This window comes from Perognathus longimembris, chromosome 2 (assembly GCF_023159225.1).
Source record: "Perognathus longimembris pacificus isolate PPM17 chromosome 2, ASM2315922v1, whole genome shotgun sequence".
Taxonomy (NCBI): Eukaryota; Metazoa; Chordata; class Mammalia; order Rodentia; family Heteromyidae; genus Perognathus; species Perognathus longimembris.
In genome coordinates this window covers 138,544,567-138,558,282 of record NC_063162.1, presented here as the reverse complement: position 1 = coordinate 138,558,282, position 13,716 = coordinate 138,544,567, and the positions used below count along the sequence as shown (strand labels likewise).

The 13,716-nt window shown below is 38.4% G+C and overlaps 1 protein-coding gene across 1 annotated transcript in view; it reads left to right on the top strand.

Annotated features, from left to right (window-relative positions):
* Chchd3 (coiled-coil-helix-coiled-coil-helix domain containing 3) overlaps positions 1 to 13,716 on the top strand; it is a 270,667-nt gene that overhangs the window by 75,694 nt on the left and 181,257 nt on the right. The window lies entirely within an intron of this gene.

Genomic DNA, 13,716 nt, shown 5'->3' with positions numbered 1-13,716 from the left:
TTCTAAAAATAATGACTTGTTCTAAAAATAGACTGAGAACATACTCTTAAGGTGCCCTCTATTTTAACCCAACCCTTTATTTTGACCCAACACATACTACATGTAAAACATATACTGCATTAGGCATTCCTTTTTTGGAGGAGACTGAATCAGAGTATTCTGTGTACATTTCTGAGCCTTGATGGGACGGAGCCAGGAAGTAGCTGTATCTACCTCTGATTGGTTCCCCTGGACTCGACCTGGTCAAAGGGATTCCCGTTGTCCTTGGATCATTTGGGGCTTTAATCAGGAGGCGAACGGAGCAGTAAGGATTGGCTGAGAGTTTTGGCAGTAACTTGAGAGATGATCTCTTTTTTTTTTTTTCTGATTGCCTCAGCTCCTAGCTCCTGGGCATCAGTGCTAGCCCAAGACCCCAGGGAAGCAGAGCCCCAAGTGGCTGTTGATGGCCCAGCTTTGTGAGCGTGCCTGCTTCCTGCCTTCCCACTTACTGCCTTTAATTTCCTTTTTCTTCTTTTTCCAGCAGCTTGTCATAGGAATGACACACACACACAGCACACTCGGCCTTAGATAGCTTTTTGCAGACAAGAACAACAAATTCACCAGTCAGGGAACAAAGTGGGAGAAAAATGAAGAACAATATTAGAAAAGAACCCTTTGGGAAGCTGCACACAAAAAAATGTTATATTAAAATCGATACTAGGGCTTGACCTTTTGTGGTACTGTATATTTTAAAGCCTCCTATTGATTCCCTTTTAATAACATGTTTATTCTACTTTACTGACATAAGCCTAGGGAGACTATAAAAGGAAAAGATCAAATTCTTTAGGATGGTGGTCATTTAAATTTGTCTCAGGAATTTTGTATGGCTTGCCAGTGTTATCTGTATGAATTTAACATATTCTTCCATTGTAATACTGCAAGGAGTTATGAATCAAATTGTTTTTCTTCTTGTTAAAAATGTTCTCGGCATTGTTGTGTCTTATATTTGTATCCTCTCTCTATCAAATTACAATCTCTTTATTTTTCCTTTTGCCTGTGTCTAAAAAGTCAGACAAACCTCATTTTGATTTTTTTTTTTTCCTTTTCAGTCCTGAAAACCCTTGATTGTCTATATCTCTTTGAGTCTGGGTGTGTTTGGCGACAGTCCCATGCATAAAGACAGCGGTCATTTGCTATGTGACTAATGGCAAAATGTCAAAGAATTTGATGTAATTCTGGGCTGGGATATAGTTCAGTGGCAAAGCGCTTGCCCATCAAGTGCAACATCCTGGGTTCAATTCCCAGTGCCCCAAAAGAAAAAGCAAAAAAATATAAAGAATTCAACATGCTCTTAGCTGATCACTCAGTCTTGTCATTCCAGAGACAGAAACATTTACTGCTATTAGCATCTGGGGTCCACTATATTTAGGGGGTGTCCTTTAGTCTTGTTGTACAGTGTTGAATTGGTTGCACTGAGTACACACCTCCTCTAGTTGTTTCCATTATGAAAAAAAAAAACATAGATTTTTCCCCCCCCCTCTTCTTTCAGATGTCTTTCCTCATCATGCAGATATTAACAGCAGGAAGGACTTGAGCCATATACCTGGAAAGGTTATCTGACAAATGGCAAATTAAATGAGATTCAACCTGTGGAACATCAAGTTAATAGGCTTGAGGAGAAGTAGGATGCTTACATCTCATTCATCGTTTTAATGCAATAGTCCTGTTGTTTATGGGACATCTGATATCACATGTTGAGAAGCTAGACAGCAATTCCAGGAAGGCTGTAATGGATTAGAGGACATTTTGAAAGGGCAAGTAAATTAATCAAGAAGCTAAAAGAATCAGAAGGTTGGAATACATTGTATTATAGTGTGGGGCCAGGAGGAGGCTCTGCGGACATATAACAGGCAATCTCTAAGGAGGTCCAGAAGGGCTTCTTTCATTATCTCTACCCTCCAGCTCTTACCTTCCGTGGAACCTTGTGTATATAGTAGAGATGACACTACTGTCTTCCCCCTTGCTGGGGGTGGGTTGGGTGTTGGCTTGGTAAGCATCACAAAAGACCATTATCATAAAAGCTAGCTTGGAGGTAAGATAATAAAATTCAAAGGAACCCAGATTTAAAACTGTCAGGTTGACTAATCTCATGGTAAGAGCTGAGTTGTGATGAATATCCAGAGGAGAGTGAGAAGGTTCGAGAACACTAGGAGACAGTGGAAATGGTCCTGGGGAGACTTACTCTGCTTGCTTGCTTCTCTTCCCTGTGCCCAGTGTTGATGGGTGATTACAGCCATCTTCTCATTAGGGTTCTGTCTTAGTAGTACCCAAGAATGTGGTAGTACTTATGTTAAAGGGATAACAATACTAAGAAGTATTTTTTTTCTAATTAGAAAAGTAATGCATACCATGTAGAGAAATGCACCTAACAAAGGAAGAAAATGAAAGCTACTCACAATGAATTCCACTATTCACACAAACTCACTCTAGTATACTTGTTTTCAGACACAGGGGGGAAGTAACAGGAGTACTGTCATGTTGTCATTTTTATGAGCTGCTTTAGTTTGGTTCCTAAGATCAATGGTGAGTCTGTTTTTGTCAGCATATAACTTCAAGGTTGCTTAGTATTAGTAGACATTTAAGCTTTCAAACAAATGGGTTAGAATGATTCACTAGTGTGAATACTGTGCCAAATATCCTTGTTATTAAATTTACACATATCCAGTGTTTCCAGAGGGTAAATCCCAAGTAAAATTACTAGGTCAAAGGTTATATAAAATATTATTGCCAACTTACCCTCAAGAAATTAACTCGCTACTAATATGAGTTTCTTTTGTCTCCTCCCCCACTCATTATTGCAAATGTGAAGAATATAGTAGTCAAACCAACATTGGGCTGCTTTGCATCTATGTGACATGCCTTATTATGTTTCTCTGACTAGCATTTTCATTAACTTTAGATGGATGCTTTCTGATAGGGTAGAATGGTTTCTGTTGTTCTAGTTTTTGCACTTAGTGAAAATTGCTAGGTTATTTTGGATCATTGTGAAGTCCATACAGTTTAAAACCTGCTTAAGTTAATTTCAAGAATTGCTTTCTGTAGGTAGGAATTCTCCTGAAGTATGGGGGTAGCTGGTCAGAGGTAATAGATGTGTACTGGTTGTAGACAGGACAAGCTACAGTGGGTGAGACCCAGATGCCCAGCAGTGTTCGGTGTTTCTCACCTGGCCTCAGCACACCTGGCTAGTTCAACAATGCATGCATCCACAAGCTGACTGTGTTGTTACTAGGGTCAAGTGCCAGAGAAGAAAGAGGCCAGTATGAGAACCTTCCAGCCTGACAAGTAAAAGGATGGCCTGTGCACAGTAAATACTAAAAATTTTGGTGGAATGCTTTAGATAATAATTTTCTACCTTTTGAGAGATAACACAGTGTTTGCCTTCTGCTCATTGTAAAGGAAGGGAAGTCGAATGCGTGTGCAAATTAAAACAAAATTACCTGTGGGAAGTGAAATGAACAACAAACTCTGGTCTTGGAAAGTTATATATATTTTAGATTTTTGCCTTTTTTCTCTCCTCCAGAACTTGGGTTTGAACTCTGCTCTAGCCCTATGGAGCCATCCCTTCTGATCTTTTTGTGTTGTTGTTATTTATTGGCTTTGCTGTTTTGGAGACAGAGTCCCTGGCTGGCCCCGATGGTCACCCTCCTATTTCACATGTAGCTGGGATGAGAGGCATATACCATGGCACCCAGTTGAATCAGCATCATGTGATTAGTCCGTAGATACCAGAGCCAAAATAAGTAGCAAGATGTATTTGAAAACATTTCTTACTGCAGTGCAAGGCTGCCTTTCCAAGTGTTTTTTGTCCCTCACTCCTTACCCCACATTTAGAATCCGTTTCTGCTTCACGTTGTCTTTTTCTTCATGTTTTTTGTTCTCCTGCCATCTAATTGGTCCTGTGTTACTCATTCTGTTTGTACTTGTTTTTTTTTTTTTTTCTGACATGTACTTTAACTCAGTTTCTACAGTGGAATTCAACTGACCCCAGGGCTGCCTGGCTTTAAACCTTAGTTTGACCTAAGTATATACGTACAAAGTAGCCTTTCTGAGACTTACCTTTCGCTTTTGTGGTCCCTCTTGTCAGGTCCAGTTTCATGAACTGTGTCTGCTTTAGTGTTTTCCTTCAGGAAGTGGCTAGACTGGTTAAAGAGATATGGAAAGATGGATGAATCTGGTTTTGTTTGAATAGCTTGTCCTCAGCAGCGCACAATCTCTCATATTAAGTCTTTAATGGTAACTTTCAGATCTAAAATTCTAAAGTATTGACTTCATTTTTATGTACTAGAGTTTGAACTTTGGGCCTTGTGTTTGCCTAGGCTGGCACTATGCCCCCTGAGCTATGCTCCCACCCCTTTTTCATTTCCATTCTATTTTAGATAAGGTCTCACATATTTGCCCAAAGCCTGCCTCGGACCACATTTCTTTTACCCATGTCTCTTACAGTCTGGCAGATGTGAACCACTGCACCTACTTTATTTGTTGAGCTGGGATCTGGTTCCCTTACTGTCCAGGTTGGTCTTGAGTTGCAGCTTCTGCCTCCTGAGTAGCGGGCTTACAGGCATCAGTCACTAAAGCTGATCCTTTGAAGCACTGATGTGATGGAGACTCCTGATGAAAGTAATTTTTAACAGGTTTGAAGGTTATAAACAGTTCAGATTAAATTGCTCCATAAAGATGTTGCCAATATGTCTTTTTTCATCTGCTGTTACCCTGTGTCATCTGTATTTATTATCTCAGCAGTATATGTATAGTAATTAAGTAGGTAGGCTGAGGTCAAAGGTGATAGATAGATTACTTTGGTCAAGCGCTTGATCAAGGCATTGAGCCTCAGAAACATACCTAGAACTGTGTGAATTTTAAGGCAACAACTGAAAACTGGAATGCACTGTCATGGTACAGTGGGAAAGTACAATTGATCTTTATAGCCACATGGTGCTTTTTTTGTTGTCATGCATCCGGGACAATGACAAAGCGATCATTTGCTTAGTTATCACATGCGCATCACAGGAGACTCAGTCCTCTGTCTCCCAGATAATAAGTCTCAGCAGTGGTGCTTGTTTTTCTTCACCCTTCTCTCAAGATCAGGTAGTCTATCTTGTCTTCTCCCATGACTGACCCAAACCTAGAGAGGTTAATTTATTATTTGAAGCCCATTTATAAAGCAAACAGGTTTCCAGCTATTTTAAGGGAATGTTTGCTCCCTTTGTTCCCTGTTAGCCCAGTAAATATGAGTCTTAAGGGAATTTTAAAGAATTGGCAATAGTGGGTTGTTTCATGTCATTATCGGCAATTTTCTTTCTGCAAATTGGAGCACTTATTGTCTTTGAAATATTTATCTCACCTGAGATGCTGCCTTTCGAGCTTCATCTTAATGATTAATTTTACATCTGTAGGGATATATATATATACATACATATATATCTATACATACATCTTTAATACTTTTAGAATTTATTTTTGCATAAACTTGAAATTGACCCCACTGGTCTCTTACATCTTTTTCTATTCCATTTCCTTGCTCATGGCTATAAATAACATACTGCAGCTCCTGGAAACTCAAATACTTTTTTTATTTCCCAATAACTTGGGCATTTCATTTCATCCTGGAAAGTGTAATGAAACTGTGTAACAGTGTTACTCACTTTCATTTTTATTCTTGCTCAATCTCTTTTTAAGTGAATGGTAAGTTAATATCATTGCGCCATTTACTGCTGATCTGAGTGTATTGTATATGAGGTTTGAGAGGTGGTCATTATGTGACATTAAATGGAAGAGCAATTTTACTAAGGATTCTATAGATATTTGAAAAGAAAAAGAAATTGTGAACGTGTCTTTATTTAAATTGTGCTCTGAGTCAGAGTTAATTCTATTAAGGCAAGCTAAAAGTGAATTAGAATCCAAGCAGTAATGTAGCCTCTAATAAGTCTTTTTATATGAGATAGATTTTTGGTAATTCTTACCATTATGCAGGTTATCTCTATATAATGTTCTTGTGAATTGTTATATTCCAAAAATAAAAATTTTAAACTAGGAAAATATAATTATCATGCATTTCTACAATTATAACAATACCAAAATCTACCTTAGTTATGAGGAAGAACACTGAGGAGCTCAAAGTTAATGTTGATCATGGCTGGAAAGATCTGATAGGACTACACATGCATATTCAAATGCTTCCCCCCCCCCCCCACAGTCTCAGGAAGTGCTCTGTTGGGCTGAACTCAATGCTGATTCCAGTTCTGACAACACCTGAGAACTATTCTTGTCTGTGAGATGGAAGATGGTAATGCTTCAGGCTTGTTTTGAACGTTCAGTGATACATTCTATGTAAATTTCTTTGAACAGCACAGGTTCTCATACAGAGTCATATAGTAAATTTTCTGTGATTATCTACTTTATCCATCCATCCATTCAGTTCAGAGCTCTCTAGTTGTATAGAGTGGAAAACTGATTCTTTTCTCTTTATACCCTTTCTCACTTCCTCTTGCCTTTACAATTTCTAACAACTGTAGAGAATCTTGCTGATGAAGTAGAAAAAAAAATACCAACCTGAATGAAGCTAGATGAACTTTTTTGTTTTGCAGGAGTTGTTGGTTTTCTTTCTCTATTTTTGGCCCATTTCTCCAAAAAGAAGTTAGAAGTTCCAAGTAGGAGAAATAAGATATGACATTTTTGGGGGCAGATTTATAATTAAGAAAAACAACTTTTAGTTGGAAAGCTGTTTGCCCATGTAAACTTCTAAATTAATTTTGGTTTCAGTGGTTGTTTTTTTTTTTTTTTCTTTTCTTTTTTTTTTGCCAGTCCTGGGCTTGGACTCAGGGTCTGAGCACTGTCCCTGGCTTCTTTTTGCTCAAGGCTAGCACTCTGCCACTTGAGCCACAGCGCCACTTCTGGCTATTTTCTATCAATGTGGTGCTGGGGAATCGAACCCAGGGCTTCATGTATATGAGGCAAGTACTCTTACCACTAGGCCATATTCCCAGCCCTCAGCAGTTGATTCTTATATGTTGGCACATTTACCCTTTCGATTTGTCTGTTTAGCAAAGTGTTTTTCAGGGGGCTGGAGATGTGCAGTACAGTCCAAGGACCTCTGTGCTAGAGGACTGCGGTACTGCATGCAAGACAAGAGGATCCAGCTGTTTGTCTTTTTAAAAGACCCTCTGGAAGGAGGTCCCGATGGGTCGCAGCCAGCTCTGCTAATGTAGCAGCATAGCATATACATATGATTTTAACAATTCTCACTTATGCCAGGACAGTAAACAATTTATGAGGATTGAGGGCAAATTAAACACTGGCTTTTTGGAGAGAAATCAGTTTGGTAAGGAAGATGCTATCAAATGGGGAAAATGATAAATGTCTTAGAATTACACAATGAATGAGCTATAAGCAAAACCTGATTAGTTTTAATGAGCATCTTGTTATTGCTTTGATATATAGAAAGGAATAAACCTACCTTGTCCTTTTGCATATGACTGAGATATGTTCTAAATATAGAGCATCAGATTTCACAGGATTAGTAGGAACAAAATATAAAAACCTATTGATTAAATGATTATATTAATTACATGATGAACAGATCATATTTTGGCTGTATTGGGATAAACAAAAATTAACCATGAATTTGGATGGCTTTTCTTTTCTAATAGGAGCTCTAGAAATTTATAATTACCTATGTGGTTTTTATTCCTAATAATGCTGCCCTCCATATTTTATTTAATTTAAATATAAGACTGTTGTGGACAAATGGAATAAAGAAGAAACAAGGAAGTCAAACCCAGTGCCCAACTTCATTCCCTAGTGGGAGCCATTGTTAATGACTTTTTTTTGCATTTTTTTTCAAAAGGGCTTTGGCCTTTTGTTAAGTTCATTAGAGTAAAATTCTAAAAGCTGCTATAATGTGAAGGAGAATTTTGGCTTGGGTTAGTAAAGGGACCAAATAAATATCTATATGGCCTTTTCCCCCCCTCAATTCACATTTGTAAAAATCTGATTGTCAGATCTGTATACCTATAAGTAGCCTCCACCTCATTGGTAGCATCTGTTCTTTTAGATGGTTTATCAGAATGACTCACGGACTATAGTGCTAATGAGACCTCTCACACTGAGGGAAGACCATTAGATATCATGGGCAAAATGTTTCAAGATTTTGTAATATAAGTTTTAAGCGACTTCATTTCATTTTTGTCTTTTCCCCCAATAATTGTTGATTAATTGCTAATTTGGAAAAATAGGATTTAATGAATGTAAATGGCAGCATTATCTGACTGTTGTACAGGAAAGACACTGTGTAGTTGGGAGTAGAGTCAGTGTGATCACTTAAAACAGTGCTTTGTACACTATTCTAAGCACACAATAAATTCCTAGTAATTAATCAATGATTAAAGCATGTAATAGAATCATAAAGCACTGAGTATCACTGTTTTGTCTTTTTTTTTTTTTTAAGATTAAGAAGATACTTGGTGAGGTATCAGAATATGACCTTAATGAAGGTTTAGACATTAGGGACATCAGGGAAATATATATGTATGTATATATGTGTGTGTGTGTGTATATTTTTTTTTTACTCATATGTTTGTGCTCGTTTTCCTCCTTTATTGTAGAAATGAAATGAGGCAAAACTAAAAGTCCTTCCTTGCCTTTTGTTGTTGTTGTTGTTGCCGGGGGCTTGAACTCAGGGCCTGAGTGCTGTCCCTGAGTGCCTTTTCTCAAAGCAAGCATTCTACTACTTTTGAGCCACAGTGCCATTTCTGGTTTTTGAATGGTTAATTGACTTTCCTGTGTGGGCTGGCTTTGAACTGTGATCTTCAGATCTCAACCTCCTGAGTAGCTAGCATAACAGGCATGAGCCACCAGCACCTTGGTCTTGGAACATTGTAGCTGCTTAATAAATGTTAGTTTTTTGTTTGTTTGTTCAGTAGTATCACTTAATTCAATCCCCCAAGAATCCCTTAAAATAGGATAAGTGTTTCCATCTTCATATGAGAAAATTATTGGCTCAGAGAAGGCATATTGACCATAGCCCAGTTGTTTTAACTCTAGTTCATATTTTAGAAAATTTTGGCATATAAACTAGAAATGTAGATAGTTACTGGAGAGATCAGGTTTTATTTTTATTCTTTGAATAATGCTATGCTTATTCCTGAATCAGCAGTGTTTGCAAACCAGATAAATCCACCAATGTATGTGGGTCACCCAACCATTGGATTGGATTAATACATCGAACCAATTTTTGCTATGTAATAGAATGTGATTCAGTGCTGTCTTTCTGGAAAACACAGAGCCCACATCATTATTTGATCTGAACTTGCTACTTTATTACAATTTCACACATTTTAAAAGACAGGAATAGTCAAACTGACATGTTGATGGGACTGACAGGTTGGCATCCTCAAACTGTTTTAGTGTAGATAGCCTTTCAGTTAGTTTTGGACCTAACCCTTTTTTCTTTTCTTCACCACTTGATATAAACATGTAAGCTTCTAGTGACTTAAAAATTCTGATAAATGACACTTGATAAACGGTGAGATCCTGTGAATGCTGACAAGTAGTAAAGATCCAGTGGCGAAGCGTCCATTTCATACCTGACACCCACTTCCAAGACTGGGTTAAAGGTTGGCCTGGCTGCTGAAGTTTTTTTTTTGTTTTTTTTTCCTCTCATGTTCCCTGATAAGTGCAGTGATTCCAAACCATGTTTTCTTCTGCATCAAATCAAGGCAGCACTCCGAATCATTAAATATTAAACCTTATATTCAAGAACATTATTCACTCATTAATATTGCATTGCAGCCTAAACTGCATTGTTCAAAACATTTTTGGATGTTATGCAAGTCTGTCAAAATACATTAACAAACTTAGTCATGTTGAACTAAGCAAAAACTGACAAACTGTTTGTACCACAAACAGTGTCATCGTTGGATTTCTGTACAACCGAAGCATTTTGTGTTGCGATATTTGGAAATCAGTATAAGGATGAAATGATTTGCATTTGAAGCCAGATGGAGTGAATATTCATCTTTCACATCACATCTGCTATACATCTTTATAGTTATCCACAAGTTTTTTTTTATTCTTTGACTTATTAATTTATTTATAAATTGAATTGCATGTGTGTTGGTACCATTCTAAGTGGTTATAAAACAGTAGGATTAGATCAAGGATCAGTTTTTAAGTCTCCATGCTACCTCTCCGTTGCACAGACGGGGAACTAGATAGGCTAGTCAAATGTGGGGTACACGGGAAACTTGATATTTGGAAGCATGTAAACAGTGATGGAATTTGGGCCTTGTTTCCTCTACAAAATTCGTTTCAATTGAACACCTAGGCCTTCCCTGGCCTCCCCCCCCCCCCCCCCCCGCAAGCTTTCCGTTAGTTATAATGGGAAGCCATGAAATCCTTGCTAGGAAGGAAATTGATAGAAACATTTCTTTGGTCTGGAATTGTTCCTTAAGAAAAAACAAAGAAAATAGGTCTTTTAGAGTAAGGAAAATTCGCACAGCAAAGCATGAAAATTTGGAGTTGATGCCTTGTTTTTTTGTGCTGTGGCAATCACAGAGTGTATGAACTTTATGTGTAAGATAGTTATATTGATTAGACTACATTTTAATGGTTATTCACATGGGTTCAGATTTAATAAGGGAGGTCTATAAGAGAGTGGAAGTTGGTTTTAAAGCATCTTTGGTAATCTAGTTGGTTTTTTTTGTTTGTTTTTTAAAGAATGGAAGGCAGGTGGCTGTTCCTGTGATTTGTGGGTGGAAAACTAGATAGGCAGATAGGTTGCTGGTAGGCTCCTCTTGAACACCTACAGCTCAAAAATGGTGGAAATGAATATTGTGAAGTAAATAGTGAAGGTGGAATAAATTCCTGCTGGTTGAGTTTTAAATTATTCATTTTGTTAGTTTAGCTAACATAGCTGGTGCCACGTAGGATTTGAGCACTGTGTCACTGACTAATATTGCATAATTAAAAAGCCTCCGTTCCTCAGGTCTGTAATGTAGTTGAAATTTAGAAAGAGTTGTTAACATCATAGAAATACCCTTTTATTTGTATAAGTGGGTGCTGTTTACCTAGTCATTTTGAAGTTTTTAGGATATTAAATGTTTGTGGAACGTGGAGGTAGTTTTGTTTTAAACTACAGTTCTTCCTCTAGTTTCCTCCCCTTGCCTGGTTTCTGGCACCACAGTGTTTGTCTCCTTGAAAGGCCGCTCCAGGCTTTATCGTCCATTCCAAGGCCTAGCAGCATTCTCTCCACATGTGCTGTTTCCATGCCTTTGCCTTCCCCTTTGGAAGGTACAGGAAGGTTCAGAAACCTCATATAAAATCTAAAGCAATTTCAGCATTAGTTTATTACCCACTCCACTCCAGTAACTGTAGCAGGAAGGAACTAAACCAGAACCTCAAGTTTTCTCTTTTTTACAATGATAAGCATAATATTTAATACTAATAATGCACTGTAATGTATGTATGTATGTATCTCTCTCTCTTTCTCTCTCTCTGTCTCTCTCTCTCATCTATCTATGCATGCATGCATGCCAGTACTGTGGCTTAAACTCAGGGCCTGGGTGCTGACTTTAGCTATTTATTTATTTGTTTGTTTGCTTTTGCTCAAGGCTGGCACACTATCACTTGAGCTGCAATTCCACCTGCAACTTTTTGCTGGTTAACTTGAGATAAGAGTCTCATGGACAGTCCTGCCTGGGCTGGCTCTGAATTGTGATCTTGAGATCTCAGCCTGCTGAGTAGCTAGGATGACAGGAGTGAGCTCTGAGTTCCCAGCTGGAATAGATCTTTAGCAGCATCGAACTTTATGCAACTTTAGAAGTCTTTGAGTGCGGAAGAAGAACGGGAAGGCATTGTGGTCACTGATGACGTGAGAGGGCAGTGCCTGTGCTTGCTTTTGCAAGTGCATGAGAGCCAAGTGAGTGGCAGACCACAGAGTCACCCCCCGCCCCATACAGCTGTACCATAGGCCGTGGGGATGTGTTAGTGAGGGAAAGGAAGATGGGACATGTGTGTACAAGTGTGTGAATGTGAACATCAATGTTTTATTCTGAGAATCTTTAAGCATTTTGGTTCGTGCAATCATGTTCATGTTGTGTAGTGACCAGTAACTGACTTTGGGAGTCATAAGTTTAGAATATTAATTCTACTGTATTTTTTCCTTTGTAATTGTCAGCATTTTAATTAACTACTCTGAGTTTTGGTTTCTTTCTCTCTGAAAGGAGAATACGGCCACTCAGATGTGTGTGTGTGTGTGTGTGTGTGTGTGTGTGTGTGTGTGTGTGAAATAATGTATGTAAAGGACCTATTATAACACTTGGCATAGAGGGACCTTCGTGACATTATTAGAAGAATATTATTAGTTGTAGAATATTATACATACAAAAAGTTTCTGTGACCTAAGTTGCATGTTAAAAACATCAATGCTGGGCTGGGAATATGGCCTAATGGCAAGAGTGCTTGCCTCCTACACATGAAGCTCTTGGTTCGATTCCCCAGCACCACATATATGGAAAACGGCCAGAAGGGGCGCTGTGGCTCAGGTGGCAGAGTGCTAGCCTTGAGCGGGAAGAAGCCAGGGACAGTGTTCAGACCCTGAGTCCAAGGCCCAGGACTGGCCCCCCCTCCCCAAAAAACAAACAAACAAACAAAAAACAGTGCTAAAAACATAACAAATGGGGTAGGAAGTGAAAGGACCACACAGGACTGATGGCTTTTATTGGAATGAATTGAAATCCTGTGTTCTGATAGATTCCTTGAGAGCAAAGCCTAGATGTATGCTCTGTCTCCTGCTGGTTGATTCCATGTCTTCACACTATGAGACACACATTAGATTTACAAAAGTCCTTGTTAATGCACTTTGACTCCAGGCATCTTCATTTGTTTGTTGTTTGTTTGGTTTTTATCTTTGATGTGACTTTTGCATAGTAATTCTTATTTCTTGAAGTATGCCTGATTTAACTTTTGAGGCAGATCGGAAATATCAACTGTTACATGGTGAATGGCTGGATCTAACCATAGTAGATTGAAAACTAAAGCATGTTAGGAGGATAGATCTTATGATTGTTGACATTTATGTGTGTGCCTTCCCTTGACTCCACCAAAAAAACCCAAACAACAGCTTCAATAAAGAGTCTAGAGTAGTCAAATTCAGAGATGGGAAATAAATTAGAAGTTACTAGAAGCTAGAGGCAGAGCTATAGCGCAATAGTAGAGCATTTGCCTAGGGTGTATTAAACAAGAAGGTAGGGTGAGTAATGGAAGCATCAGGTACACCTGTAATCCTAGCTACTCGTGGGGCTGAGATCTGAGGACTGTGGTTCGAAGCTAGCCCAGGGAAGAAAGTATGTGAGACTCTTATCTCCAATAAACCATCGGAAAACTGGAAGTGGCACTGTGGCCAAAGTGGTAGAGTGTTAACCTTGAACAAAAGAGCTCAGAGACAGTGCCAAGGCCCTGAGTTCAAGCCCCATGACTGATCCCCATCCCACTGCAAAAATAAAAATAAAAATAAAAATAAAAATAAAAATAAAAAAGGGTGGAAGGAAACTTTGAGACTTGATGTTGATGATGGCTTCATACCTTATGGGAGTAGTTAAAAAATGGGAGAAAGAAAAAAATAACCAAAAGAGAGAACAGGAGTTAACCTAAACTGATGGTAGATAAAATCATAGTAGTATT